The 27,070-nt window shown below is 37.0% G+C and overlaps 1 protein-coding gene across 1 annotated transcript in view; it reads left to right on the top strand.

Annotated features, from left to right (window-relative positions):
• Positions 1 to 16,618: 16,618 nt before the first annotated feature.
• AKT3 (AKT serine/threonine kinase 3) overlaps positions 16,619 to 27,070 on the top strand; it is a 71,559-nt gene continuing 61,107 nt past the window's right edge. The window contains exon 1 of the mRNA XM_059832285.1: positions 16,619 to 16,736. The gene's annotated coding sequence lies outside the window, so the exon portion shown is untranslated. The remainder of the gene's footprint in view (positions 16,737 to 27,070) is intronic.

Here is a 27,070-nt window from a genome sequence, read left to right on the forward strand (position 1 = left end):
TTTTTATGCACTTTCACCTGAGGAGCAAATGTGCATGAAGGATGCAACTGGCCAGTACAAACAGAGGCCTCAACAAGAAGCTGTATGTTGTCTGCTTTGGTGCTTGTACAATCAACAATAGATACACATACAGCCCTCCCACTTGTTACTCACATAGCCACATCCTTTAAATAGATGCCCAGTGTGTCAGGGAAAGAGAGGTTTTGAAAACAGTATCCAGAGGATGTTTTCTTTTTATACCTAATCAGATCTAATGGCACGCTGCTAATGAAGGAGGAGGTTCAGATAGACCCTGCCTGAAACATAGCCCCTTGCCACCTTGTGATGAATTTAGCAAGACTTGCCAGCTGATGGGGTCAATTATCTGGTCTTGCAGGAGAATGAGACACTTCCAGAGGACTAGAGTGTTTCTATAGCTTACTGATCATTGATCCCTTGACCCCACCTTATTCTGCCCTGTACTGAGATAAAAAGTACGTCAGAGAATGCCCAGATCTCTCGGAAATGTTGTTCCCTTTAATCATCTCAGGTTGTCTGAAGAGGGCTTGCTGTCTGTAATCAATAATCATGTCACCAAATTTCAGTCATTCCCTATCAAACTGTGATCTGTTGGTACACGATCAAGCTGTCACTGAAAACTAAATAGTCTTGGTATAAAATTTAACTGAATTAAACTGTGGACAGCCAGAAGAAAAGCTTGTGTTAAAACTGTTTCAGCTGTGCTGCTGATGCTTGCTATTCTTATGTGCACACTTGGTAAACAAAAACATGGAAGACTCTTAGAGGAGACGAAAAGTTTGTGTTGCTTCTCCTTGATGGGGAACTCAAATTCCCTGGGGAACGTGAGCATGGAAAAATGCATCAGCATCATAACGGGCACTCATCTGCAGCACGACCCCTGGAAGACAAAGCAGCATTTTACCTCTCGGGATTAACAAACATGTGTCAGCTTTAGTACTGTTGTTTGGTAGTCAGGTGGTAGACTGCCCATATGTCCTCATACCTCATTCTGGCATGAGATTTTTTTTCCCCTCTTTGGAATTTGAAATAAAAGCATAGCTTTATTCTGTTGTCATTTGTTCCAGTTCTTATGTCACAGATACAAAATTTTAAAAGATGTTTTAAGAAGTTCTGTACCTGAATTTCTTTTTCTCAGTGTAAATCTTTATTGGAAAGGCTTCTTTCTTTGGTTGGTTGTCTTTACTGGCGACATACAGAAATGATTATAGAACGTAGATGACTTGCATCAAAAGAAACTTAAGTATATAAATAGTTATGCTATAAATGCTCTAAATAGGAAGATGAATGTTTAAGAGTTCTTCAGCCACCTACACAGCTCAAATCTCTTGCCATAGTACAGCATGGTCTTTTTGGCAGTGCCATGTTCCCAGGTTGCACAGGGAGAGAGGAGAGAAGGAAAAGGTTTTTTTTTCAGACACTTACAACTTGCATCTAAGTGAACAAGTGTCCCCATCTCTTTTAAGTCTCTGTCTCTGGGATATGGACTAGTGATGTGAGGATTTCTTGACATAAGAAAAGTAATTGTTTAGTAGTTAGTGTTTTGTGGTGGGGAGAAATGGAAGATAATACATGGCTTCAAAGTATCATGAAGTGAAAAGGTTTAATTTAACAATAACTGCAAACTTGGAGAAATAGTGTTTTCTGTCTTTTAGTACTTTATCACTGGCATTTTAGTACGCTGAGGACATAATTTGTAGTTCATTTTAAGCAAATTACAAAATGTGAGTGTTACATCAGTGTTATGCAAACTTCGTTACTAAAGGCTGATGGAAGCACAAAGTATGGATTTCCCCTCACTCTTACATGGGTTTCTATATCCATTATAGATCAGATCCTTATATTTCAGCTATTTAGATTTTACCTAGTTTATTATTTTATATGGAGTTGCAACCATGATTCTTAAGGAATTCTGTAATTCATTAAAATAAAAACAAAAGACACACCTATCTCTAATAAATGTTTTGATTAAAATGGACATTTCTGAACCTTCTACAGACAATACCCGCTCAGATGTGACAGCATTTGTGACATCACCAGTACAGACTTTCACAAGGATTTTGAAGTCAGTGTTGTAAGTCAGTTTCCATTTTGTTTTTATTAATTAGAAAATTGTGCTGTTTAGTTTCTAGAGGAAAAAATGTCCACTAAAACCGTATCAAATTTGTTTAGTTAATTCAATAGTAATGCAAATATATTTTTTGAAAATTACAGTTCCTTATTGGTCCCTATTATTTTGGTGTCACAAATGTTAAATATTTGGTTCCAGTTAATTATTTTATGTATAATCAGAATTTCAGAAAGGCTAGATGTAGGAGGAGATTATCAGTGTTTACTTTGTATGAAATTTGACTTCTGCATTGAATAAAATAATTGTAGAGCTTGCTGAGATCTATTTAAGGTCATCCTGTAAGTTTTTAGACTGCCTTTTGCATCAAAAGTATTTTGGAGGCTAAGTCATTAAAAACTTTTCAGTAATTCACACTAGGAAAAAAATGTATGCTTATAGCAGAGAAACCATGAAATGTGTGTCTGTTAGCAGAAAAACAGTGACAAACCTCATCCTGAGATTGGCTAGATAAATTTGTGTGTCTTATCCAGGTCAGTCATCTTTCAGTTCCATCTTGTGGCTGGAATTTTGGGGTTCATAATTTATAGCTCTGTTTTAAAAGTTTCTAAAGTGACTGAAAATGAGGCAAAAATTTTGTTCTAGTAAAATTCCAGTGTCCAGAATTTTGCATTTCTGCTTATCAGTCAAGCTTTCTTTTAATTCAGAAGACTGGAAAAACTTGAAGCCAAAGACCTTTTAACACTCCACTTGGCTGAATATTTATTGCAATTGTAATATAATAAAGTCATGCAAGATAAAATACTGTAAAATACGTATATTAAAATGGAATCATATTATGATTATTATGTGGGTGTTATGAGCAGTTTTATTCATTTCAAGGCAGTGAAATATTTTAAAAATATGTGGAATCCTGAGATTAAAAGCTTGAGTTGTTTTTTTTAGCTTCTATTACTTTGATTATAGTCTGCAAATTTAAGAGAATACTTTTCCGACCAAATTATTCTTATTTTCGTGGCGCTGTTTCTGGTATGGGAAGTATTGCACGGCTAACTCAAAATACCAATTTTTATTGGGATCTCTGTGTTGCTAAGATGTTGTTAGTATCATTGAATTGCAATAACTACTTGACAAATACATGTCAAAGTTTTGTATTTATAGCTTTTTTCAAATTGCAAATTTTAAGTAATTTTTCAATTATTTGCCAGAGTACAGAGATTTGTACATACTCCTTATAGATTGCATATTTTTTGTCTACAATTTCTGTGTACATGTGTAAAGAAAATGTCAGAATATGTTCTGACACATAGGTCAGAATATACTTTGCTTGTATAGAATGTGAAAGGGAAATTCTTGGTTTAATATTGCGTCAGAACTGTCGTGGCATTGTTGCTTAGAGATGCAGTTGAACTTAGAAATTTGAAAGGCTTGAACCAGATTTTCTAGATTAACTGGAAAACAAGTATTGCAATCACATGGTAGACCAGCAGTCCCATTAATCAGTAGGTAATCTTGCGTAAGTTCATGCTGATGCCCCTTCTCCCTTGCATCTTTCTTGCTCCCAGCCAATTATTCCCCGTCTCTCCTTTGTGCTGATACTAGCTGTACAGTGAGCTGAAATTGTTTTGATCTAGTCAGAACCTGTTTTCTTGGTGTGTGCTTTTGGTTAGATCATTTTGTAGACCTGCCTCAGCTGTGTGGATGCCAGTACTGGCGCAGTAGAGTGGGACATGGGATGCACTGCACACTTCCTTTGCAAGTGTTCCTCACCTTCCCAAATGCACTGTGCTGGTAGTAGATTGTATTTAAGGTGAACCAAAGTGGCCAAGGACTGGGACTTTAAATCACTGTCAGTACTCCCTGGCTAGTACCAGATTTGCGCTCGGACAAAAACGCGTGGCAATTAAAGGAAGAGCCTGCCTAAGTTGAATGTTTACTCCAATTTCCTGAATGTGAGATTTTCATTTTTTAAGAAAAAGCGCTCAAACAAGTTTGGAGATGCCTTACAGCGTTCAAGTAAAGGCTGGCTTTTTCTAAAGGTGCTAGTAGGTGTTGGGTGCTGAATTGATGGGAGAGTGGCTGGCATTGCTATGGTGCAAACCGCTAGTTACGTGGTGATTTTACAGAATCCAGCTAGAACTGTAGATGCTGAATGTTTGAAAATCTGTTCCTGGACTCTTCTGAAAATGTGTTCCTGTGAGATGACTGATACTCTACTATTGGCCATTTGTGTCATTAAGTCCTTTTGTCCTAGTTCTTCCTTTGAAACCGAAGCCTAATCCAGTCTTTCTCTCCTCATTCTGCTTCTCTGTAACTCCATGGGTTTTTTTTTCCCTGTGTTTTGTCTCTGAAGCCCTTCTGTTCTCCTGTAATTTTTTTTTAATATAGTTAGCAAAACTGTAATTTATTTGTTTATCATGGAATAATAATATTTTCAGTGTTCCTAAAATTGTGTAACTTTACAAATTATTATATTTTTTCTTTCTTCTCAGTACTGCATACTTAAGCAAAGGTTACATTAATTGCTCTTTAGTAGTTAATTTAAAACAAAACACAGCGTATGAGTATCTCAGGTTATTCCTGTAACTGTTTATTAATTTAAATAAGTCTTCACTGTATTTCATCTGGTGTTTCTCAGCTCATTGGCATAGCTTTGCCACTGAAATTCTTCACATTCTTAATAAACTTGAATAGTTTTACTGTCTTGCAGTATATGCAGTGGTGATCCCAGATTATTCTTGTATATATTAACTAAAAATGTTCCTAACAGAGAACTGTAGAGAATCACGGATTGAAATTTGACTATGTAATCCTATTTTGCTCTCTTCCTTTTACCCAGTTTCCTGTTTCTGTTCTGTTCCACCACACAGGTGTTTTTTCCCACACAACTACTGTTTCCTTAAACTTATTGAAAGCTTTTTAAAAGTTGAAATAAATTGTGTCAGTTAGTCTTTATCCATTTTATTTTCTTGACACTCTTAAAGAAATCCCATGTGTATGATGGGCATGATTTTTCTACTCAAAGGTAGTGCTGCCTTGTTGATCTTATGTCAGTTTGCATTATTTAAGAGTATGATTAAAACCAGAATTATAAACAGTTTTCTTGGATTACCATCCAGCCACTTGACTTGAAATTTTCAAGGTTTTCTTTTTAACCTTTTTTTTTTGGTTCTTCTTGGGGGTATGGGATGTAATTCTCTGTTTATAATCCTTCAATTTAACTGTCATCATTGAAGGGTAGCCGGTTTTTCTAGTAGTTTTCACCTAACTTACAATTTCTTAGTAATTGTGGATGTATTCTGCCTAGTTCTGGGACTCCTTAGTACGTATCACTCTGCTCCAATACCTCCTTTTTGATCCAGAGACAGTGAAAGTATTTGTCTATTACCTGAAGCAGATTTCTGTTGTTGTCTTCTGAGGTAAAGACCGATAAAAGGAAACCATACTGGTTCTTTGCAAATATCATTATCCTCAGTTGCAGACTTCATTTTATGTCTGGTTAATTTTTGACCAAATTTTAATCTTTCATTTTGCTTGAGTTTTTTATTTCCCTTCTTGGAAGTTAACTACATCTTGTTTTCTGTAAGCAGTACTTCTAAGATTTATTAATTTTGTCATTTAACTACAGTGTTTCCTTTATTTAAAGAAGCCTACATTTTCCCAGCTCCACTTAACTGGTTCCTTACCTTCTGTGATTCCAGGATGATTTGGTCACATGAACGGGGTGAAAAGCTGGAAGTATGTGGTAAAGAGCAAGCAGACGCTGAGGGTTGGATGGTATATTTTCCAAATTTTGCAGGTCCTTATGAATGAAGCATTTGGATTGCTAAGAAAAATACTGGAAATTACGATCCAGGAAGAAAATGGGGGTGAAGGTGGGGGAGTGGATTTGAAGTCTTTGTCTCCCTCCCGTGCCCTGTGCTGAAGTTCGGTTTCACTTTTAAGTTGATGGAGCAATTCCTTTCCCAAGTACGATGGAACAGAAATATTTTGTGGTTATTGTTAAATGGTTCTTGAATTAATTCCTCTGTACTGCATGGAAGAAAAGGAAAATACCTCCTGCTCATGTGTTTTAGAGCCAACAGTATTAAGAAGTATTAGTGTCACTAAATTACTTCTCTGAACTTTATTATGTGTGATATTTAGCCAGTTTGAGAGAAATAAAAAATCCTTGAAGTGGACACTATTTAAATCTGGGGGCATGGGATTTTCTACAATTAACTAGATTGCTATGGTAGGCCAATATATTAAGCTCAGGCAGTTTTGCTGCTAATTACACGCAACTTCTCTGGAGTATCGGATATTCAGATCCATTTTATGAATATGGTAGAGAGAATAACAACTGTAAAACAAAGCACTGTGCATGTAAGTGACTGTTAGCGTGTATTTCAGAAGGGATAAATGCTCACCATATGGTACAATTACTGTGTCCAAGTTTTCAAATTAGCTTCTCTCATCCTCCTTATTACTGTCTTTAAAAAGAGAGGAAAAAAACCCAACATGATTTATCTACTCTGCAGCAGAACTCTTGACGCAAAACAGCAGCCCAGTTCTGTCCAGTTTTTTTTTCCTAGCATAATAGAGGCTGTCGGACTTTTTTATACTAATTACTGTGTGAGCCTCAGATGAACCCCCTTCAATTCACAGGGCTTTGTTAAGGGAGGAGCTGTCAATGTGTCTGCCCGTTTGCAGCTGTGCTGTGGCTTTAGCTTGCTTAACATTATGCTGCTTTTTAGACTTGACAGAAGGGATTTTTTTTTTTTTTTTTTTTATTAAGGCAAAGCAGCCTTGTAGCGAAATGGTTTAAGCAGCTGCATTGTGGGGAAGCACAAAGAAGTTATTATTGTGTCTGTTTAGGGGGGTCGGATGGAGGGGGGAGATATTCGGCTGCTGTTGATGCCGATTGTTGACTTGCCATCTGCCAGATAGGGAGAAGAAAAAAATGACAGCTCCAGCAGGGTGTTCAAGAGGTTGTTTGGAGAGACGCATAAACATGTGCAGATGTCGAACTGAATAATGGCAAGAACTTGAGACGGTTTATGATGCTGCTGTTGTGTGTGCATATACAGAATGAATGTATGTGGAGATTTGGTTAGGAGGAGGGTACATATTAATTATCATTGTCCCCCACTGCCTTCTTTACTTCTGTTAATTAGTTCAGGAGTTTAATATCTTCCCTCCCTCCGTTGTTTATTCCTAAAAAGAGCCTTTTGTTGTAGGGAAGAAAACTTTTGATTTCTCCATGTGGTGGGTTTAAAAAAAAACAACCAATAACTTGATAAATTTGGTACTCGTGGAAGTAGAAAGAGTAATGCAGTTATTTTAGTCTCAGACATTTGGTGGACAGGTGCTATACAAGTTCTTACATAGCTTTGTCTGTCTACCTCAAGACTGATATGTTTCATATCCCTACTATTGCATCCTGAGCTTTTCTTATGCAGAAAGTGCCAATCGGTGATTCTCCAGTATTATATAGGAGACAAGTAAATGCTAGGGGTTAGAATGAGATTAGCAACTAATTTGCTCTTTCATTTAATCTTATTTTCCGTTCTTTCTCCAAAGACAAGGAGCTAGTAAGGCATAACATATTTTCCTGTTTGACAGTTGCATGTAAAATAAATTTTGATTGCTTTATAGCAATATGGTTTTGTTCCACTAAAATCCTTTCTTATTTTTTGTTTGGTGATTTCTGCTGATTATGAGTTTCCAGGATAATGTGAAAGAACCGTGAAAAAGGGTACAAGCATGCAGGGAAATTAAGTTAGCCCAAAAAGGTTAATTGAAAGCATTGTCTTATCCAGGGCATCTCTTACTTTAAAGATAAAATGCAAACTTTAAAATAATTAATTTTCTTCTTAAATATTGTGTGCAAATTCAACATTCTGATATCTGTATTGAACTGAAAAATGGAAGATGAAATAGTGGTTGAGGTTGCAGGCATGTCTTCCAGTTACCAGTATATCTCAGAGTTTTTTTGGTCAGTCACAGCATGACTTGAATATTATCTGAATTAACCTATCCACCCTTTTGCACCAACCCCTTACCAAAAGTGAAGGAACCCCTTTTCTTGTGTCTTCCGTCTTAGTTCTAATAAACATCAGGTCTGTAGGTCATTGATAACAATAACTGCTGATGGGAGCATTTGATGTCCCCTTTTATCGTTGCCGTGGCTGAGTGGAAGAAGTCAGTTTTGGATTACGTCAACTTAATTTTAACCGAAAATTCAGGTGTGGCTGCTTCCTACCCAAGCACCGATTTCTGCATCTTGAGCCTAGACAGAGGTCAGCAGCACTGCAAATGGAGAATTGCTTTTTGCCTGTTAGTTGGGTTGTCGGTTCTTCTCCGCAGAATTGTGCTGTTTTCTGTGTTCTGTCATTGGTGGTGTGGCATCCAAGTTACTCTGGGTGGTGCTGCATTGCTGCTTATTGTGAAGCATTTCATGCAACCAAAGAGTTCTCCTGATGTCTACAGCAGTAACAGAGCTGTTCTTTCAACTCAAGCAGTTTGAGGAATGCTTCTGCATATCTGGGACTGATTGTTTGCAAATGATGCGGGCTAAACGATAAAGCAAAAAGGTTGACTTCAGCGATGTGCTTGAGGAATAAACATAGGTGAATGATGTTGGTGCTAGCTTTTTGGCACCTGTCAAGGTCTGGGGCTAGGAGCCCACCTAGTGACAAGGAGAAAGTTCAGAGGAGCTATTTTAAAATTATTGCAATGTGCCAGTTTTAAAAGTGAGACAGTTTGCTTTGTGAAAACATGCTAGCAAGTATACCAGTTTTAAGAGGAGAAAGTCACATAATTTTTGACAACACATTAATCTGTCAAAGAAAGTCAGCTGAATGATAATGCTATTGTCAAACTTATCATACTCTTTTGCAAACAACGGAAAGTTTGAGATTTCTTGTGTAAACTAGAGTTGGCTGTTTTACAAAAAGTTGTAAGTAGAGAATATTAAGATGATGTTTAATTCGCATTAGCTACATGTAAAAAGCACTTAGAATTTAATAATCTGATTTAATATACACATTTGTACATGAATTTAAATAATTGCTGCTGTAGCTGACTGTCTTATTCAGTGTAATTTATAGATGAATATTTGTATGCTACTTGTATCCTACTCTTAAAATATTTTCAAAATCTGAAAAAGATCCTTTGGTCTACTAGCACTTGATAAAAAACAGAAGAAAGTCATATTTTTTCTGTTATACAAAGTACCACTTGATGCTGATAGTCCTGTATAAAAAATTATAAATATTTAAAAGTGCTGAGAACATGAAGGTTTTTAGGTATAAAAAAAAAATTGTGAGGCGATATTCTAAAATGTTTTTATTTGCATTTACCACCAATACATCTCAATACTATTAAAAACTACAAAACTGTTTTGAGAAGCAGCTAAATAGTGTAGCATTTTGGGCTTTGATCCTATAAAGCCTTATGTAAGAGAGAGATTTTAAAAATGTGAGCAGTGTCCCTAAATATTTCTGGGTTATAGACCTTGGTTTTCCTGAATAGCAGCAGGCATATTTAGAAAATATTGATCTCCTTTGTTGTTCACGGATGCTGATGCAATACAGGACTTTGTTATTCCAGACAGCATGTGTTAATATCAACTTCTATTTAATTTGTTTATTTTTCTAATTCTTATCCTTCAAGAATGAAGGGGAAGTGAGAGTGATGTTGAAACTGGCAAGTTTATCTTCCTGTTGGCTCAAAATGGACATGGTAAAGGTCAATTCTCAATTTGTCAGGATGTCAGCTAACTCAGTATTTCTGGTACGATTTTTTAAAAGGACAAAATTTTGTGCGTATGAAATTGAGCTGTGAACATTTATTTTCCGTGAGATGCTAAAAGACATCAGTAATTTTGTGTGGATATTGTAGATACCCAGTTTGAAAACTGCATTGATGTTTGAATAGCGGTATGTTTCTCTGTTATTGAATGTTTTCCTCTAGATTTTTAGGTATTTTAGAGAAAAGATTATTAATGCAACAGGAAAGGGTTGAATAAACAGCAGGAGATGAAGTACTGTTGCATTTATACAAGATAGGACACTGACTCACGCCAGTAGTCATAATGAAAAAATCAGGGTGGGTGGTGATTTGAACCCTAGTGAGCCTCTAGCTGGAACAGGCTTGTAGGTTACATTCGGAGCCTGGGGGGAAGAAAACCCCACAGTAAGAGCAGGGAAAAACTTCCCATTGGGAAGCTTGGTCATCCCCGTAGCTTTAGGTGTGGAGATGCATGCTGAGACCATGCAGAGCCGCTCTGTGGCTTTGCCCTTCTTGATGACTCCACCTCTCTGCTTGGAATTACTGTGTTTTGCTGGTGGGAGCCCTTGTCTTTGATCACTACCTACTACTGCTTCAGGAAAAAAGATCCTATCATTTGCCTGCTCTTCAGTGCATCTTGGCTGGCATGGAGGAGAGGGTTATCCCTGCCTTCCTCTCCCCTTGCTCAGCTGAGGAACATCTAGAGCTTGTTCCCAAGGCTGCTTGCTGCCTTCTGCAAAATCTTAACATCTCTGCGGTTTTCACTGGTTTCTGGCCACACAGCTGTGAATAGCTGATCCTAAATTGACCAGGCTTTATATCTGCACTGGATTGTTGCGATGTTATGGACAGGGAAGGGCACTTGAACTTTCTCACCTTAATTCCCCAGTTTGCAGGAAACTTAATGGAAGCTTAGCTGTGGTCTAAGCCGATGCCCACACATAGCGTGAAATGTTTCCTATTTCCCAGTTGTGACTGGAAAAATTCATTTGTTTAATGTAAGTACAGATGTGCTCAAAATGTCATTTAGCGTTACTGGGAACTGTGGGAAAACAGTTACTATAAATAAATAATCACTGTCTCACAGTATAAAAGAGAGAATCAAAAAGCAAATTCTGCTTTTCTTTGAACTGCTGGCAAATACTTGTGAAGGGGTGTATAAAAAACCAGCTTTTAAAATGCTATGGCACGTTAGGAAAAATCATAGTTTTATTTAATTTTTTGCTATGCAATAAGATTGTCAAATCTATTGCATGATGTATAATTACACATTTACATTAGATTGAGGGACCTATATTGAATCACGAGGACAGGTATACTTTTTAGTTTTTTAAACATTTATTTTTTACAGTAGCTTTGAACTGTATTGCAAATTTGTTATCATGAGATCAGAAGTAAGTAAATATTTAACAGAAGTGCTTTACATTTACTAGTATCTACTGACTTAATCAAATAGTCAAGTCTGCTGATGCTTCTAATCGTGTGTTAGGTAACACTGCCCTCAGAGGGCCAAGGTAAGTAAATTCAATCTCAAAACCACTGGCATTACTTCTGATATTATATTTGACCTGACATTAATTACAGTTGTTTCTTTTAAAGAAAAATTGCATATGGTTAACTTCTTTTATTTACTTTTATATAATTTTCTTTAATGCTCTTAGATAAATTCAGTGTTTTCCCCCTTTGTTTATTAAATGCTAATGTAGGGGATCTGGAGTTTGATTTAACAAAAAAGTGCCTTAAAAAAGAAAGAAAAAGAAAAAAAGAAGGGAGAACAATATTTGTGTATTATTTCTATTAAATCCATTTTAGTAAATTGACAACACAGACAAGAGGCAGATTTTTGGTGTTCTCTGCTTGGAGGGGGTTTGGTTTCTTCCCCCCCCCCCCCCTTTTTTTTCTTTTTTATTTCCCCTCCTTCCCTTAAATCTCACTTATGTCTGTGTGGCAGCTGTTACTTCTTTTAAGGAAGCAAGTTTTTTGAACTCAGGTTTCTGTTGCTTATCAGCACTGTATATTAAAGACATTTCCTTCACACCTTTAAAGCCATTTACATATTGAAAAATGTAGATGTTTTGCAAAAGTGATCTTTTTAAAAAAATACAGTTTTTTAGTAATAAGATTAATTTTAAATTACTGAATAATTTTTGAAGAATTGCTAAATTTCCATATGCTGAAGGATTACAAGTAGTGAGACTAACAATAGCAATCATCGAATCTTAGGTGAAGTATGTGTTTGAAGAGTTTGAGTTCTGAGGTGAAGTAAAAAAATTATGAACTTTGAGTGATATATTTGTCTAACACGGATTTGTTGACTACTCATATGGTTTCTTAGGAAGCTCTTCTTTGTGAAGCTCCTCACCAGTATCAGAACTACAAACATTGCATCGCTAGAATAAACATATTTTGTGAAACATCCTAAAGGCAGGATTCTTCTTACTAGCTGTCAAAGGCAAAAAAGAAAAAATCATTAAGGTTGCAGTACAGAGGCGAATACAGAGCCAGCCGCAAGGGTCATGTTCTAAACAAACCTTCATTAAGCATTCTTTGTTACTGTTGTTAGCCAGTGTATTATTAAAGACAATAGTAATTAAAGAGTTGCATGCTATGAGGGTGCTTTTTGCATGAAGATCAGATTGCATTTTCACGTGCTTCAAGAATGTACTACTGTCTTACTTCATCTTTTTGGGTGTATTCTCTCAGTACTTACTGAAAAAGCAGACCCCAACAACCTAAAACTGATTCTAAATTTGTATTTTTTGTGTGTGTGTATGTATTTATTGTCTGGTTATATTTGTGAGATATATATTCTAGTGCCCCTTTTTTCAAGTAGCTTTAAAAACTTTGACTGGAGTTAAAATGAAGTAGGAATTACTTGGCTTCCTTTGCTGCAGTGGTTGAAATTAGAGACCTCTTCTTACTGTCTAATAAACAGATCCTAAAAGAACATGTTTTTCAACTTAGAAGAGTGTAAATTTAAGCAAAATAGTAATTTAGCTTACATTAACTCAGCAGGAAGCAGAGTACAAACGGATTAGTTCTCTATGGCAGATCCACTGCTTTTTTAAGTATGGCAGCTCCATTTCATTAAGTTGTCAGGATATCTTGTGGTTTGGATAGCCTGCCTGGACTTCTCCTTTCTCCTGGAATTTCTTTTCACTTGAAGGAATGAATTTCAGATGTAAATTTCCTGTTGTTTTCTTGTGTTGAGGTATTTGATAAACATACACTCCAAATATCTTTAAAGTAATTTAATATTGCTCACACTGTAAAATATACCCTTTTTTTTTTTTTAATGCGGGGCTGGTAAGTTAGAAGACACGTGGAAGTGTTTTTTCAAATACTCTGCTGTGTTTTAATATTTTTTGTGTGGAGGATTTATCTTTCAAAGCAGTTCAGTAAGCACGTGCCTATTAAGAAGCATGGACTAAAATGTTTTTCTGTCTTGAAGCAGATTATGTAGAAGGAATGCAGTTATAAGAGAGCACCTAGAGTGCATCTTAAGAGCCATTAAACCACTTGAGCAGCTAAGTGAACTGTTCACCGATACCACTGTTTACTTTAGACTTCAAAAGTGTTCACCCATTTGTTAATTAAATTACAAAATAAATAAAGGGCAGATGATAAATATTCATGTATAGACCTTGAAGAGGGATTGGAATATCAGACATTTCAAGACAAAACTAGGGGTTTTGTGTGTGTGTTTGTACAGACATCTTGAAAAAGTAGTCTGACCATGATTCATGTCGGGGAACCATTTAGGAGAAACAGTCTTCATAGAAATATGTCTCTGAAAGAAATATATGGATTCTTATGAAGCCTTAGTGTTTTGCAATTGCTTTTAAATTACATGTCCTGTGTCTGGCTATAGTTTGCAGGGCGAAGACAGAGGTACAGCTGTGCTCATGGATAAAGTGGTACTTACACGTCATTCAATATTTATATCTTCTTGTGATTAGCTTTTGTCCAAAGTTGCTAGCTCTCTTCAGAGGAGCTCGGAAGTGCTAGTCATACTCTTCTAATGGTTTTTCTCCAGGCAGAATGTCAGCTGCATAACTCAGTAGATGATCAAAAATCTGTTCGGTTTTCTGATTAAGAGACTCTGAGTACCTAGTAGAAGTCAAATGCCATCTAAAGGGTTGTTGTAAGAGGAGAAGAGGGAGTAAGTGGTCAGGGAAATGTGTGCTGGGTCTCTAGGAGCACCTGCTAGAATGGTCTCCTTTTCTACAGGTTTGGTTCTGGATAGTCTGTATGTAAGTAAGCGAAGGCTTCTGTTCTTTCCTGAAGTGACTAATGAGTGTACTTACCCTCTGATTCTTAGAGCAGAGTCTATTTATCTCCCTGACCAGTTTATTCCTTACAGAAAGGAGGACTCTCTTTGAAACCTGAACCATTGGATGGCTGACCTGTTGTAGGCATGTTGGTATTCTCTCCATACTGTCCTTGCACCTCTTCTTCCGTAGTTTTAGGTGCCTGCCTTCCAGGTAACGCACCTTCTAGGTAAGACTAAGATCTTGATAGATTTTAAACCTAGGAACAGGCACTTTCTCTCATAACAGTCACTTACTGTTACAACTAAATAAGATAACAATTTATTAGAATTGTACAGAAGATTTTCTTTATGGTCTGTTTAACTTTAAGAAAGCAACTAGGATGTTAGTATTTTTAAAACTTACATTAGATGATCTGATGCATAAGGTTTTGTTTTGGCTTCAACTTTTGAGTCCATGCAAATTTCAGCGAATTTGTTGCGGGGCGTATTTTAATCATTCTTAAAATATGAGTCATACCTTTACTTAGGCTTATGATTATTTTGTTTTCAAGTATTCAGCAAACTTAATTCAAGAAATGTCTTTACCTTTTCATGCAATGATGATACAGTTTTTCACTGTTGTTGGTATTAAAGTTACACATCTGTTTTCCCATACTGCACTTGTATTTCTTCTCCAACTTACAAATATCTCATGCCTGTTCTTTGTTTTGTTTTGTTTTTTTTATCGTTTGCTTTTATGTTAGCTGGGATTTCCTGTTGAGAAATCAGTTCAGACTGGCAGTGTCAGTAGGGATGTTCCCAGCTGAACTAGCACCAGAGATCTGAGATAGAAAGCTTTGAGTCAATACAAATGTAACTAGTGCTATATCTGCTCTATTAATTTTGTGGTCAAATTAAGTAACACTTTGACTTTTCCAATTTTCTTTCTACTTATATGAAAATGTCTAGATAACAAAATCAAGCAGGTACCCTGCTGTCTAGAAGCAGGACTAAATAGGAAGAGTTCTGCTACTGAGGGCCAGGAAATGTAAGTCAGCACGAATAGCCTGGTGTTCATGTTTCCTCACTCTTTGCTCTTCTCCATCTCCTACTCCCTATCCGCTTCTCTGCTTAAATACATGTTGAAAATTGGAGATGTTGAGGACTGCAGTTAGATTTTTTTTTTTTTTTTTTAAAAGCCATGGGCATTGTCAAAATCCTTACAAGTTGTGATCGAGTTTAGCAAGGCCATATTAACAATTCCCATGTTGAACTTCAGTGACAATTAGTTGATTGCTCTGACGGAAAGGTGAAGATGCGATTAATGAATTTTTAGATTAGCCTTTAATAGAGTAGTCTCTGTGTCAGATGGATGTAAACTTCATTTTGACCTTTGAATTGTCTAAAAGCTATGTAGCTACAGTTAACAGGGTGCTGAGGTGGTAAGTGGCGCTGAAGGGCTGGGCTTAGCCCAGGACCAGTGCAGCCCCTCGACTGGTCAGTTCTGAGCATTTTGCAAACAGTGAAAAGTCCTAGGTACAGTTGGAAATTCTGCATTGTTACATACACTTTTTTTCTTCTAATGTTCACTTGAATAATGATGAAACAGTGACTTATTTAAAGTCTTCGTAAGTACTTGTACATACTTTATTTACTTTGCAGAGTTGATAGAAACCAAAAATGGGGAAAGTCAGGCAAATCTAAACTCACCTGTACTTAACTGAGTAATTGCACTTTAAAAATGAAACTGTTGTTGATATTTTGGTGTGGCATTGTAAAGTATTAAAGAGATTTTTCACCCTTAAATAGCAAGTAAGTGGCATTAATTAAGCTATCATGTTTTTGCTGACCTGTTCTGTATGTTTCTGGTCCTGAATACCTCATGGCTAGCAGAATCTTCTTCTCAGACTGGGGTAAGGGGAAGGTGGAGGGGGTGGGTTTATTGGTGGACTTATCTCTTAAAAGGTAATTGGCTTCTACTTTTTTATTCCTTTTGCTTTGAGATATATTTGTTAAGTATATTTTGTGTAGGTTCTCGCATTACTCCTTCTTGTATTTGCTTAGGGTATGTTCTGAGGAAATTAATGGTTTTTGCTTTGGCTCAGCAGGGTAAATGTTCTACCTTGTAGTAGTTTAGATTTCATTTTGTTACTAAAAGTCAAGCTGTAGTGCTTATTTTTGCCTGCAGCAAATTCTGAACTGTTTATAGGTGTAAAGATGTAGGATTTTGAAGAGTATAGTGTGATAAAATGTAGTGTTATAGAATATTACTATACAGTGCCTGTAGCTTCTTATTCCAGAGGTATCATTGTGTAGTCCAGGCTTACCATTGCAATTCCATTTTCTCTTCTTTTGGAGGGATTTAAGGTTTCTTCTGTAATTTGAAAATGTCTGAAAAGATTTTGGTATAATTAATGTTAGACACTGATAATATGTCATGTTTTTTAATAGCAAAGGGTTTTTTTCTACAGTACTAATGAACTTCTTTTTATCCTTTAGGAGAATATATAAAAAACTGGCGGCCAAGATATTTCCTGCTAAAGACAGATGGCTCTTTCATAGGCTATAAGGAGAAGCCCCAGGATGTGGATCTGCCATATCCACTCAACAACTTTTCAGTGGCAAGTATGTATTTCCAGTATTTATTATTCTCTCAGCACATTGACAAAATTATCTGCTACATATTGCTTCATGTGTAGTTCAGAATTTATTGGTAACACTGGAAGTTTTATGCCATGTGTCAGACTAATGCACCACTAATCTTATGTCCAGCTCTACAAGGTATTTTTACAAGAGCATTGAAGATTTTACCATGGGTTGGTTTTTGAATATTTTTGCAAGTCTAAGTTCTCATTTTTGTGTGTGTGTGTCTGAAGTGTCTGTAACTAACAACAACTTGTGACAAATTATTGTTGTAAGAAGAAAATTCCTGGAAAGCTTACCTTTATTCAGATCATTGACCTCTTTTCTCTTTTTCAGTAGTATCTCTGAATTCACTTGAAAACTCAAATTAATTAGAAAATTATCTAGACTGTCAAATGACACCAAATCATGCTAAATTATTTTTCTCTTGGATAATCAGGTAATCAGCTCTCCAGCCTGGTTAATCAGTAATTTCAAGCAATCAGACAATTTGCATATATTAGCAAAGCTACAAAGTGTGTATCTTTTGGATAAAGTGAAGACATTTTGATTTCTTGTTTTCCAAGAATGTTTCTAAAAGATAAATCTGTAGGTTTTTTTTCCTGGCAAAGTGAGATTGGTAGAAGAGTGTTTCTGAATAGAAATGGAGGTATTTGAGGAGCAAAACTAAGGGGGCAAAAAGTCTCCCTGAGTATGAGTTGTGGATATCATAGCTAGAAACTTTTAAAGGAATACTAGAAAATTTACCCAATTTCTGTCAAAATTGGGTTAGCATACTGCAATACAATAAATGGTGGTGTTTAGTTTTCTAGAGGAGTATTGGAGCCACAAGAACATGTGTATTTAGGGAGGGTTCCCTTCATCCTGAAGATGGAACAAATGCTACTGAGACTAAATTTACCTATTTTCTTCATGAAGTTGTTCTTGAGCTTGACTCAGCCTTTGTATATGAAGTAATTTGGGTATTTTATTTGATAAGAAAATAATCTCATGTTCTAAGCCTATGTCTTGTCCCACAACTAGAGGGGGAAAACTTTGCATATTCTGATTGCGACAGAAGTCTTAAAAATGATACTGAGCGTGCAGGGCTTCTAATAATATTAGAGGATCATTTCGCGTGGTTGCTATTCAGCATAAAAAGCAGTGATGTCTTTAAGTTGTTCATATGAGTAGGAATTGACTAGATCGTAGGCCGTTATTCCTTAGTTATTGCTCTGAATATCCTAACCTACTCATTTATAGCAGTTAGTCGTTTCCTAGATACTTTTTCCCCAATGCGCAGCAGAAGGAACATTTGTAGAACTACAGTAGCGTTTTTTGTCCTGTTTTACCATGTTCTTCATTGCATATCTAGTCTTTCTTTGTTGCAGCAGCTAGAAGGATGATCCAAATGGTAGTTCTGCTAAGCGAAGAAATGCATAATTAGCAATGAATTCCAGTGTGTTGATACTGGTGGGTTTTTTTTGTTTTGATACCCAGAGGTCATCTTATGTAATTCTGATATTAGAATGCTGCCCATGAACTTTGCCTTGATGGAAATTGGAAGATTTCATACTGTTTTCCACAATGACACCATCATCACCACTCCTCCCCCCACCACCCCCCCCCCCAAAAAAAAAAAACCACAAAAAACCCCCAAAAAATCAAAATCAAAAAATCCTTTCTGCAACTAGGAAGCCCATAGGTGTGATTCTTCGGCAATGTAAGCTAAAGGAACAGGCATGCAATATTAGAAGAAATAGAGTTTCGGTAAGCAAGATGAATTTTTCTGTTTTCTGGCAGGAAAAGGAGTAATTTAATCAGAAATGATTGCTGATCAGTGCAAGAATAGGGAGATTTTTCACTCATAAAAAGAATCCCATAAAATTAAGTGAAGTACCTATGTAGAATACACAGGTTGAAAAGCAAAACAGTATGGTATGACACTTGAAATTGCAAGGGACTGTAAGTTTTTCATCAGCTATTTTATGTGTCTGAAGATGAGCTCATCAGTAGGGCAAACAAACAAAATTGCTATATGAATGAATCGGATCTCATGGGCAGTACCTGGTAAATGTCAAGAACTGGTCTCACGGCTTCTGATCCAAGAGTTCCTGAGGTGCTGCAGTAGGTTTGTGGCCACAAGCACTGCAACATATTTTTCCTGTAATAGTGAAGTACGTTTTTCATAAATTACTAGCCAGGCAGATGGAGTGTGAGATCACTGTTAATACCATCTTGATTAGGTTGGCAGGGACTTAAAGATATGTCTTTACAGTCCTATCTTCATGTAATCTTTGTAGCTATCTGTAAAGTGAGAGTGTGGTCTCAGTCTACTTTCTGCTCTCCAAATGATAGACATCTTTGGCTCTGGCTTACAGCTTGTTATTTAAGCAGAAAAGGCCAAGGCTGCGGTATTATTTTCGTAGTACTGTTGGAGCTGAACACTGGAAAGTTTGCACAGCTCTGCTTTGTATGATACTTGTTCTGTAGTTTAAAACTTTTATTTCCAGCTCTGTCAAACTCGTTACTTCCATCATATGGATATCTTCCCACCAGTGTCTGCTGCCTTCCACTCTTGTGACACCAGCTTTACCTTTGCAAAAGGCTCTTCCCCAGGCATAGTATCATTTTCCCTAGAGTTGCTCCCTGATTTCTTCCAAGATAAATTTAAAGTCCTACACCTAAGCATTACTCTGTCCCTGGTCTTGTGTTGTCTGCATACTCCATCAGGAGTGACATGAAGGCTGGAGAGAATGAAGTTATTTTACATACTGCTAACAGTGCATCCAGGGCTAAATATGTCTTTGTTAGTAAAGCCTTTCTCATCGGGTGGTGTTTTGTCATAGGATGGAATGTTCATAGGCCATCCCTTTTCCTTTGGGTGATCTGGGAGGAAATGTGGGGGGAAGGCAATGGGAAGCGGATGTGTAAACAGGTAGATGTTTTATGTAGAGAGGGAGAGCCTGAGGCAGCGTACGTATGCTTCAGCCCGTTGCTGGCCGCCCAAAATGCAGGGGAACTACGTGGGCCTGAAATGGAGGTGAGGGATTGATCTCCTTTGGAGCATAAGTATGTCCCTGAAGGCGAAACAGGGTTGTCTGAAGGGTATGACAGAGCGGGGCTGGATGGAGCTGAGCCCTGGGGAAGGATACAGGACTGGCCCCTCGGTGTCCTGGACAGGGGCTTCGCTTTGCCTCCCCGCGGCTACTGCTCTCCTGCCTTCGGGCACATGCAGAAGGTGGCGATGAGTACCCTGCACTGCGTCTGCAGAGCTGCCGCGAGGTTGCAGGGGTGAACAAATCAGCCAGATCTGGTGACACTGGATAGTGTGTAGGAATCACTCTGGTTTCTCTCCTGTGCAGCCAGCCTATTTTACACCAAACAGAGCCTTCGTTTTTTAACATGGGGGTTGAGAGAGCTGTATATTTGAAGTATGCTTTTAGTTCCTTAATGCTCATGCCCTGACACTTAAACGCACAAAAAACCGTGCTGTGGTATCTAACCATACACTTAAAGATAAAAGAAGGCCATGTAATTACATTGGTGGGAAATTAATTGTGGAAACTTAAAACTGGTTGATAGTGGTTTTCAGAGGTAAATTCAGAAGTGTGAGCTTACTTGAATTGTCTAGTTCAAAACCAGTTCAGCTCTTTTCAGGTAGAGACAAGCAGTTGCAAGTAATCAAGCTATTGTAGCTTAAAGAGATACTCTTGATTGACTGAGTCACGGTAACTGAGTGGGTGTGCATTCCTAGCCCACTTCAACTGCAAAATAAAATACATTAATGTAAATTGCTTTTGCTTAAGCATTTATGCAGTCAGAATCAGTTTAAAAATAATTTGGATTCGATTGGTGTAACTTCTCTATACAGTCAGAGGCCTGAAAAAAAGTGTCCTGGCTTTTAAAACTCCATTATGCTTCTTTGGAACAAAACTAGTACTCTGGGTGACAGGATGTATCCCCTCAGTGGCCCACCCCCAAATCAATGTGGCCTCACAATGCTGTTTTTAACTGGTCCAGTGTTGCGTAGTAGAATCAACACTGCTTTGTGTAAACCACTTTGGTCTTTGATCGTCATTATTATTAGGGAAAGCAGAGTGGGGAAGAATTCTACTTCAGTTCTACTTAAGGAGCATTTGTGGCTTTACTGTTAAAAAAAATACTTCTCACATATGCGATGAGTATGGAGGTAATCACGTAGCGCATTTGGGATGAGGTATCTCTAAGAATTGGCCCTTTGCCTTCATTTTGATCTTTATGTGGGGAATAATTGGGAAGAGCTGTATCCCTTCACAGTAGCCTTTGAGCTTTGGCCAAAAATGATGTCACCTGGAATTTCTTTCCTATCTTGAAAGATAGTGCTTTCTAAGCACTCTGTAGTACAGCTACCCGAAGCTGTGCTAGTTTTTCCTAGTCTTAATTTTTCAGTGGGCCAGAGACAAAGTTTTACTATTTTGGGGATTTAAAAATCTTCAAAAAATGAAAATTGAAAGGTTTCAGGGAAGTGATGTTAGGGCTATAAAGAATTCTGAAGACACTCTCTAAAGAAATGGGTAGGAAAATACATGTGTATGTTTTAAGTGAGATTAAATTAAGCATCAGAATACTTTGGCATTAGACATGACCTTGTGTGCAACTCCACAATTAACTTTTCAATGAGATTTAAGTTTTAAGTCCAGTTTTCTTTAATTGTCACAACACCGGATGACATGAACCCAGAGATAAGCATGTAACTTTAGATACTTACAATTACAGTATCGATTTCATTCCAAAATAATAATGGTGCAATTGAATAAATAATGTTCATTCAACACTGAAAACACTTGTGGGGAGAAAAAGGCGATATATGTGTAATGTACTGCATATGCAAACACATCTTTGGAAATCTGAACTCAAATCTAATGTATAACCAATATTACTGTCTGTGTTGGATGGGGAAATGTTTAGCTTTCTGGAAAACTGGACCAGTAATTTTCTTTGGGAGGCTTTCATATTACTTTATGAATGGTGTCTAGGTGGTATAGTTGGTATTCTGTCATTTGGCTTAGAAGTTTGGATTCAGTTGTTGGCTTGGGTCATGAATGAAAATGAGTTCCTTGGTCTCATCCTTCCGTTTTAATGGACAGCGCTTTCACAGACACCAGTATAGCATACTGTAATTTCCAGTTATCTCTAAATAGGGCCTGGTATGAGCATGGCAGGACAAAGTTTATAGCCAGGTCTGAGAGTTTTTATGCTGGTGTAATATACCCAGTTGCATAAAGAAAATTGGGGTGTTTGCATGAAAGACAGAGAAGGTAATTTTACTGTCTTCTGTGAAAACACACTAAATCCCAGTCAAACCCTGACAATAACATGCAGAAATTCCCTATTTTCATTGTCCCTCTTTGCATGAAGAGGCAAATGGCAAACTAGTTGTAATGACAGAAAGACATGGATGCTACTTCAGAACTTTTTGGAGTATTGGAAATAAAAGGCTTTCCATCATGATGAAGTGCATCAGGGATGATCTTTTCCAGCTTCAAGGAATGTAATTAAGTTTTTTGTATTTATTATGCAGTCATATATATTGATGTATCATCAAAGCACATGTAAGTACTTGTCATGAACCAAGCCCCACAGAAGTGGGATTTCTACCCGTACAGAACAAAAAGTCAGTCCCTGCTCCAAAATACTAAAATTCCAAATATAAAACAAGGGACAGCAGATGGATGCAAACAGATGGGAGGAGTATGAGAAAACAATGAGACAGTATTACCCTGTAGTACAGGCAGTGGTCTCAGCACATCAACAACTAATCCATTGTCAAGGTTAGATTTTTGCTCTCTTCTCCCGTCTTTTCTCTCTCCCTCCTTCCCTCCTTCCTGTTTTTAAAGACATGGTGAAGGAGAGTTACAAGGAGGATTTAAAAGAGAACCAGAATGGTAAACAGAGAGAAATTAGAAATGCTTTTGAGAAATGGTGCTGAAATTGGAACAGTAGAAGGATGGGTGGCATTTTGATACTGAATAAAGAGTGATACCAAGGATGAGGGTAGGCTGTGGGGACAGACCATGTTGAAAAGCTACTTATATTTGATGTGCTAGAGCTGGGTAAGAAATGAGGAATGCAAAGGGAAGAGTGATGTGATTAAAGGGACAATGGAGAAAAATGATCTGTCCAGCAGTTTTGTGGATGACATTTTTAGGGGAAAACTGCATTTGTTGGGGCCGAAGAAGGGATATTAAATTGTTCACATAAATCTCTGTGACCAAACTTATTTTTAGGGTTATATTCCCCATAGATAAAATGTAGTGAGAAAGGACAGAACCTTTTGGAAAGCCTCAGAAAAGTAGGTTTCCCATAGGGACTAGGTAAACAAGTGGGAGAATCGAGAGAAGACCAAGCTAAGGGTCTGTGTGGACATGTGTGTATACGCATATATTTGTACATATATGTAAAAGCCATGGCTTTCATATGTGTATGAGCAAAAGCACATGTATCTGTCTCAGTGTTATGAAAATGGTGTATTAGTTGTGCTCCTTGTCTACTACTTGTCTAACAAAAAAGGTCATCAGAGATAAGTGTGGATTTAGAGTGCACAGTAGCAGTAATGGAGAAGGGTATTTGTAAGCAGTTTGTTCATTAAATTTTGACGTGAGGAAGAAAAAATGGGAGTAGCAACTGAATAGGCAAAGGTTGGGACAAAAGTGTTTATCTTGTGAAGGAAAGACTAAGAGAAGAATAAGAAATCAAGGTTAAATTGTAATGCAAATAGATAGATACGTAGATAGATACAGTTATCTGTATATAGATAGCCCTCTATACTTATTTAAAAGTGCATATATTCTAAACAATGCAAGCAGTGGTTTGATACTATTTCTTTTATATTGTATGATAATCACAGGATGTTATCTTTTGTGCTAAAACTCAGTCTGTATTAGAAATAATTCCTCAAATATGCAACCTTCTGTTCATTTTTTAGTGCAATTTTTTATGGCTGCTTGTATGTTTAGTATTCTTGTCTAGCCATATCAACAAATTCTGCTGAAGTTGAAAGCTTCCATATATGAAATAATAAAACGGTATTAGTGTTCTTTCTGGTTTTTATGCTGAATGGATGTATTTAGGAAAAGAACACTGGTGATTATATGGTTAAAGTTATAGAATTCAAACTTTAAACTTTTTAATAAAATCTGAACAGATGATCTGTGCTTTTTTTTTTTTTTGGAACTGGCAGGTTTCAGGCCCTCTAATTGGCTTCCCAGCTTTGCAGAGTAATTACAGCTTCAAGCAAACTTTGTCATCTGTGGTTCAGAATGGTGTAAAGTAAACAGAACGTTTTGAAATACAGTTTGTAGTTAGAGTTGCTCAGGAGAGTTTAACTAGCATAACTACTTAATTTAGATAGTAGCAGTTATTTGAAAAAGATAGTCTAACATTATAGAATTGTCAGAATGTTTGTGGATACAGAGGTGAAAGTTAACTTCTGGTATGTACCTGACTTTTCTTTTTTTTGTTTTGTTTTAAAAAGAGAAGCTCAATACTTGAGGAACGTCCATTGCATTTCTTTATACTGGTTTTAGTTCATTTTTTCAATTTTCTGTATAGATCCAAAAATGGCCAAATGAGTGCTACAGACTTGTTGGAACAGAATTGTCAGTTTCTGTTACTGATTTTGTATTTTGCTGCTTCGAACAAGTGTTCTCCCCCAAGGTTTTTCATCCCCTCTAATATTAAAGGGTAAAATTCTCATGACTGATGTTTAATCCCAGCAAGACAGAAAGATTTAGCATGAAAATGTGTAATTCCAAGTTGTAGATGGCTAGCATACAAGAACACAAAGTTGAGTCTGCCTGTTTACTGGCTTACTCATCTTTTTGAATGATAATTTAGACTTCCAACTGTTTTGAGTTGAGATTCAGCCCTTTAATTACATATGTTTATGTATAGTAGCAAACTTGAAGGCATTATGTTAGAGTGTTCTCTGCTCTTGGTAATGACCCAACTATCACTCGAGTGTTCAGAGCCAGCGCTCAGTAGCCAGTTTCACTTGTTCTTCTGTGCTTTTGTAGTTTCCAAACTATTCTCTCTGTCTACAACTACTATGCTTTTTCAAGTAATTAGTAGAAAAATATTTTGGTAATTAGCAGTAACTGTGTATTACAGCACTTATTATCTTAATAGATTTTTTTTTTCTAGCTGTAGGTGAAAGACATTCACAAACAAGTTTTTATTAATGTGGCAATCATGACAGGAATGTTGTTTATCCCATACATTTGTATACAGCAGCACATGAAGCATGTGGGTGTACTAATCTTAAAGGTCTTTTCCAACCTTAATGGTTCTGTGATTCTGTGTGTAAATATCAGCAGACTTCAGTTACTTATACCTACTTGAGAAGGATGGGTAGCATACCACTTCTAGCAATACATTGGTCCTCCACTTCTTTCTGAAACTCTTTTGCTTCAGAGGGGAAGGATATGAACATATTCAATTTTAGCCTTCCACAAGGAAATTAAATCTTTAGCCATTTTTAACAGAATATTAAAAAAGCTCATTAAGTTTTGCTAGATTTTATTTTTCAGTAGCATCCTTCAGTGATAGTGAAATGGCATTTTTGGTTTTTTTATGTTTTCAGTGCCATTTTCAATTGCTAAGGTATTTTTTATTACCTTTAATTGATTTAGTTAATCATCTGTAATGAAAACTCAAAGAGTAAATACTCTTTGGTAGTTACAGAGCTTAGCATATGCATCCATATGTTTTGTTCTTGTTAATAATGCGCATCGTCACTTTGAGGACTGTCTGAAAAAATTAATATAGATAGTACCAATAATACAGATTTACATAATGTACATACTAATATATGTGTAAAATATATTTATTATACTATATATAGTATACTCTATGTATATAGGTAAAGACTGTATTATAGATAACATTTGGACATAGGCAGGCTTAATTCTGTTAGTTCCAATTTTTGTGTGCTTGAGTTGGCAAACTTAAATTAATGCCATTTTAATGTATGCATTTTTGTATGTATTTGCAATCAAAAAATGAATGGTGAAATTCAAAATCTTTGGCTCCATTACAGGCACTGGAGAGGATGTGCTTTTTAATTGGTACAGACTTTTCTGCAGGTTTGACTCTGTACCTTTTTGCCTTCAGATTGTCCTAACACAGTCACCTCACTTTTCTGTCCCTGGCAGCTTCTTTTACCTTCCTTCTCCTAAACTAGCTACTCTAGTTTAGCTGTACTCTAGCTATTCCTCAACTTTTTCTTTCTCACGCAGGTTCCAGTCTTTTTCCTGTCCCATTTCCACTCTTCTCCCTTTATTCCCTAGTCTTTTGTTCCCGACACCTCTTCTGTAAATAACTTGCTGTATGCCATCTTTCCGTATTGGATTTTGCCTCAACGAGGTAGTTTCTTTTTCATATTGTCTGAGGAATAGGATGAGGCATTATGAACATAGGAGAACGAGCTTTCCATTGAGCAGGTGTAGAGGCAGGAGATAGCTGTAGCCTCTGGATTATACTCAATGCATAGATTTTCAATGATTTTATGCTTTAGTAATTGTTATTGTAATTTTTTACCCTCCTCCCACTGCACTCTTCTCTCTCCCACATGTAGTGTGGCCAGATGCCTTACATTTTCACAGGAATACTATAAGGATATCAAAGGTCTTGGTTTGCCAAGTTTTAAGTCTCGTCTCGTAGTATTTTCCAGCAGTGTGCAGCTTTAGGCAGACACCCAGCAAAGAAAACTTCAGCCTACATGACTGAAGTGTGATAGGATTAAAGATGAGAGGATGGTTTCGTCAGGAGTAAGATGAGATAATCTTAGAGCAGACAATACTTCTAGTCCCTTCTGTTATGAAGGTAGCCCAGCACATTCCTTAGAGCTACAGCTGAGGAAGTTAAGAAAACAAATAGCCTGTTAACCACAGCCTCACTGTCATCATGATCGTAGCTTGGACTTCAACCACATCCCTGAAGATGGGGGTTTCTTTGATCTCATGAGTAGTATTTGCACCCAGCTACAAGCCTGTTTAAGTGCCCTAAGCAGCTGTACTTCATCATGCTCCCCAAGTTCCCATCATCTGCTGCTGTCCTCCTTGTTTCTCTTCCAGCTTTTGTGTTAAATTCCCTCTTCCTGTGTCCATCCTCCTGCAGCTCTTTCCTCTAAATGTTGGGGATGGCTCTTATCCCAGCCAAGACCTAGCTGAGTTTATAAAAACAGTGAGGTTGGATTACTGTTTCTCTTTTGAGGCTCCACAGCATATGCAGGTTTGTTAAATGTAATGTCACCTCCTTGACCAGTGAGCAGTCTGACTTACATAATAGTTTACAGA

Source organism: Gavia stellata, chromosome 2 (genome assembly GCF_030936135.1).
Source record: "Gavia stellata isolate bGavSte3 chromosome 2, bGavSte3.hap2, whole genome shotgun sequence".
NCBI classification, from domain to species: Eukaryota; Metazoa; Chordata; class Aves; order Gaviiformes; family Gaviidae; genus Gavia; species Gavia stellata.